Source organism: Hermetia illucens, chromosome 4 (assembly GCF_905115235.1).
Source record: "Hermetia illucens chromosome 4, iHerIll2.2.curated.20191125, whole genome shotgun sequence".
Taxonomy (NCBI): domain Eukaryota; kingdom Metazoa; phylum Arthropoda; class Insecta; order Diptera; family Stratiomyidae; genus Hermetia; species Hermetia illucens.
In genome coordinates this window covers 3757787-3763356 of record NC_051852.1, presented here as the reverse complement: position 1 = coordinate 3763356, position 5570 = coordinate 3757787, and positions in this window count along the sequence as shown.

Here is a 5570-nt window from a genome sequence, read left to right as displayed (position 1 = left end):
TCATCCATACGGATTAAGTGACCCGCCCACCGTAACCTATTGAGCCGGATTTTATCCACAACCGGACGGTCATGGTATCGCTCATCATTGTGTAGGCTACGGAATCGTCCATCCTCATGTAGGGGGCCATAAATTCTTCGGAGGATTCCAACGATTATTACCCTAGAAAAAAGCATGACACAAACACAATCCTTCTTTGGAGTGACATCACCTTTCAACGAGGGATGCCTGCGACAATCTGTCTAGGGTATTAGAAGGGAGGGAGAGGGGGGGGAGACTTGTGATATAAAAATAGCTCCATTTTGAAGCACCTCAGCTTTATAAGGCAGGGCCGCCACTGGAATTCTTGAACAATCTTCTTCTAACAAATATTAGCCGAAGACAGCTTTACGGTTTCTTACCAGGGCAGAGGCAAATCTTCAGATGCTGCGTCACCTCTGTCATCTCTCGTCTTCGCCTAATATTTTTGAAGTTTTGGGTGCTAAGCCCTAAACGAGGGATCCGTGGACCAAAAAAGGAGGGAGTAAGTTGCTTCCCATTTGGTCCAATCCGACAACAAGTGGATGCGGACTTGGAACCCTTCAATTCTTAAACAAAATATTCTTCTTCTAATAAAAATTATTTTCATCCCTTCTTCCACGGTAGGGTAGGAACGAAATCTAAATTTTTACCATGGTAATGTCAAAAAAAAACAATTTTGAGGCGGGGTGATCGCTACGAGTTTTCATCGGGGTTGAAGAGAAGGGACCTTTGCCCTTCTTCTCCATAAATTGGTCAGCCCCTCTGGAAATGGGGTTGAAAATTCAACCCATTCCAATATTTTTTTTATATTTATAAGGGATTTGACACTTGAAAGTGGTTAGAAATTGGTTCACTCTCTGTCTGTCTGTCACATGTACTTTTCTATGAAAGGTACACTCGTTGACATGAGATAATAGTGGAAAGTTTGGGAATGTGAACCCTCACGTATGTTATCCAATAGACAATATCCGCCTGGGTATATTTGGTCCAAAATTTCGTTTTATATGCGCAAGTCAAATCTGCTATCATTTACGATGCTTCATAGCTTTCTACTTTTGTGCATTTATTTGGGGATAATTTGAACTATATGAGCCGTGAACAAAAAAACTAAAACATTCAACCACGCCTCCCCAAGACTGCTAAACTTTTCGATTCATTCGCTACCAACACTAAACCGTGAACGGCTCTTCACGCGTAGCCACATCAATTATCCCCGTAGCTTCAGCAGTTTACAGTAATGCAAACATACATAAGGTTTCGCGTTAGCCCTAGACAAACGCTAAAAATGCAGTATGATCAGGTATATGGCTGAGCTATGCAATGATGGTGGAAACAATAACAAAAATAAAAGGTTAATGATTATTTTCCAATATTCCCTGTTACGGTTGAAAATATTTGAATAGGTTGAGGGAGAGAGAGTTCAAGAAATTTAAAATATAAGAGGGTTTTGCCATAAAAATTTCAAAAGAGACATTTTATGGTTTTGTCCCCGGCAAGGTCGACTCATCAGATGCTGCCTCACCTCTGCCCTGGGTGCGGCGTGGCCAAAGTAGTTACTAGATGTTATTTGCTCTTTACAGATACAGTGGACCCTCAACATTCGCGCGTTTAGCATTCGCGAGGGCATTCTGGTTTCTTTTCTTTTCTTTTCTACCTTTTCGTTGTTTGAAAGACAGAAAACGGGGGTTTTTTGGAAATATGTATGTAGTTGAATCCTGGCACTGGCTTCCCTCCTTATCAATTCTCGTGCCGAAAAATTTCATCCAAACATAGAGGTCATGTTTTTACTCCAAATACTATTTGCGTCATGCAATCTTTTGTCCAAGGTAGATTACGACTTTCAAGGTTTATTACATTCAAGGACCTTTCCAAAGAGTTATCGGCGCAATTGATGAAAATCAGGAGTCAGATATCATCCAGTGTTGGGAAAAATTCTCATTAAAGGAACGCATCCTTGATATTGCAGAGTCGGCTAAACAAATTGCTCAATAGACCTCGAGAGCTTGTTGGAAACAATTTCTTCCTAAATTTTCATCTGTTCAACCACACATTTCTCTTCCTGGTGCGAATGAAATTCGAGAAGTCATAGATTTTGCATAACAATTGGGAGGAGAAGGGTTTACTGATCTCACAGAAGAAGAATTATAACTAGAATTGTTATCTCCTACTTTTCGGAGGAAGACTTGAAGGCAATATGGAAGGTAGAATCAGGATCTACTGATGACGAAGCTGAAGAATTACCTCGAACATGAAGTCCAAAGATGGGGGAAAATAATTGATCCATGCATCAAATTTAGCAACAATGATATCTTTTCAAATTTTTTTAGCGGGTTGAAACTCTGATGAATCTAAAGAATGACCTAATACATCAAGCCATAGAAGTAGATCCGCGTTTAAACGCAACGAGAATGAGGCAACAAGTTCAAACCTAACCCCTTTTTTAAGGTTTTGTGTAAAAAAGAATCTGTTTAATGTCTGTCTGTCGGTCACACGCATATCAGTATGTAAGGTGCTTGGGAGCCTTTTGTTTTTTTTTCAGATTTTTCGGTTGGTTAGTTTCTGAGAATAGGTCCATGAAAGAAATGATCACTTTCGACCCCTCGCACTCCCAGTTTTCCAACAAATGTCAGAACTAAGTCCGGCGGAAAATACTAGTCGAGACCTTTCATTTGATGTCAAACATGAATATATTTGATGAAAAAAAAGTTCACACCCCCTGTTTGTATGCATGGGGACTACCCTCAAATTCGTAGAATGATGTAGCACTGTATGCGTGAGCGTTCACAGTTCCCACCAAATTTAGTGTCAATCGCTATAACCGTTTATAAGAAAACTGGATGTGACTGACAGACAGACAGACAGTATCGCAGCTATTCGAACAGATAGACCGAGCATATGACTCTTCCATGCCAAAACGTGCGCACTCTCGGAAGCGCAACCCTAATTACTGGTGAGACACTGAAATAAGGAAGTATCGTACGGAATGCTTGAAGGCCAGAAGGCGGAGTTAACACCGAAGAAACACGCCAGAATGTGAATAAAGGTACCTCGAATATAAACAGGTACGCAAAAAGTTGTAGTGGGCATTGTGAAAAGTAAAAATTATTGCTTCAAGCGACTCTGTGATGGGGCACACTCCGATCCATGGAGACGAGGAATCTGTTATGTTGGCAATGAAAGGCAAAAGGTCCCCTCCTATTATGTGCTCTAGATTATTGTAGGAGATAGTTTTGACATTGTTCTCCGAACATCCGGGAACAATCTTCCCAATGATACCAATGGACGCTGAAGACATACCTCCATTAACGGCAGGCGAAGTATTGGACGTAGAAAGAGAGATTCCGGGGTACAGCAGCTTCCGGCATTGATCGAATCCCCATCGAGGCGCTGAAACTGGCAATGAGATTGGCACCAAGCATGTTCGTACAGGTATTTACAGACCGCCTAAAAAAGGTTCCTTCCCCGCGGAGTAGAAAATACAAAGGCCTGTGTTGGTCATGAAAATAGATAAACCGATAAGTGAACCAACGCTTTGATGATATGGTTCAATCCAGATGCGCTCATCGCGGCACAAACGCCAAAATACATATTAAATATTATCTTCGATTATTTCGATAGCGGAAGCTACTTTATCAGAATAACGGCAGGACTTCCGCGGGGGTCTGCTCTGGATCCTCTGCTATGGAACTCAATGTTTAGTGGCGTTTTACAGCTACCAGTAGCTAAGCAAGCCGTTGTCGTCGGATTCATCGATGTCGCTGGATTGGTCATAATATTCAATCACACCGACGAAGTAGAGATATATGTAAACGAAACTATAAGGTTGACCAAGTCTTAGTTTAAAGACTGTGGCCTGGAGCTTGTCGAACCCAAGAAGGAGTTGGTGCTCTTTACAAAGCGGCAGAAACAGAAAACTGTTGAAGTTTGAATCGGAGTGCACTCAGCACTCAGTCATAGCTGAAATACTTGGGAGTAACATTCGACTCAAAGCTGAGCTTTAAACCCCATTTAAAACTTACTGGGCAGAAAACGGCGACACTGGCAAGAATGCTTCTAAATGTAGGCGAAACACAGCCGCCGATTACTTTTATTGGTAGTCGTTAGCTCTGTCCTTTTATACCCGGTACCAATGTAGGCGCCGGGGATACAAATCGGAGAACAGATAGCAGCGTTAAGCGCTCTCCAAACATGTTGCACCTACCGAACAACATCTTGTGAGGTAGAATGCGTGATTGTGGGGATGATCCCAGTAAATATTCTAAGCGAGGAGTCGTTTCTACGAGAATCAGGAAGCCTAAACAAGCAAAGGGAGGGTATCAGGTAATTGGCTGTATAGCAAACAGCATGGGATCGGGCGGAGAATGGCCGGTTGACACATAGGCTTATCCCAGACATAAGCCTGTGGATTATGCGGAACCACGGTAAGACGGTGGATATAGGAAGTAGCTCTATAGGTTCAGTCTCGATGAATCACCTGATTACCCTATGAACGAAGGAGTACGTTTTCTTCGCCTGCGTGTCCTAGATTCCTAGTCCTAGATGCGTACCCATGATGGATTTTCCCCAGTTAGAAAAAAAGGATAGACAAACAGGCAGACAGTCAGACAGTAAACCAATTTTAATAAAGTATTGCTTCACACAGAATTTTAAAAAGGAACAATATTGCGTAGCAAGGGCCAAGACGGCAAATAAAGTGAGAAACTGATGTCATCTGTATCCAGTAAGCCAAAAACCAAGTTTCTGGCAGGCTATCTTCTACAGATTCACTGATTCGAAATCCATATTTTTTGACCCCACGTTGGGCGCCACTTATAATAACGAAAATGCTAGGGATGTCTAGAATGATGGAGCCTTCTGTGCATATATCTAGCGGTAGAAGTTTTTGAAGGTTCCTTTTTCATAGGAAAATGGAAAATCTCTCCTCCGGCTACCAAAGTTTGCAATGGTCAAAAGGGTCGGAATTGTTCAGTTGCAACACTGACGTTTTAAGTTGAGTTATGAAACGAAACGGCAAGACACAACCAAATACTTTCTAGCTTGATAATAATTTCGTCCAACAAAGGCAAGACTGCTGGATATTTCCCTGTAATATGTATCTTTCATAGAAAATTAGATTCGTGTTATTTTACGGATGAAGTGAGCGTGACTCATTATAGTCAATGGAAAACAATACTAAAAACCCTTCACTACAATAAGAAGCCAAAATCTCGTCAAATATCCATCTGAAATTTCAACTTTATTTTCCCATTGACATCTTGAACAATATTGAGATATAAGATTTTCTCTGAATTAGTAAAAGTTTTTCGTTGAAATTTTCCATGATAGAAGTCTGTAGTAAATTTTCGAGCCCTTCTTTGCAACAATAAAAGTAGCGCCATTTTCCACATTAGCTTTTCCGTTCCTATATAATTAACACAGGAGAATAGCCTGAAAAAATGTAATAAATATTTTCACCCATTCTCTACGAAGACCCTTGCATTGCACACTCCCACGTCTTCATTCTTTCATTATTATTCAATTCCTGCACCGAACAATTTTCATAAACATGA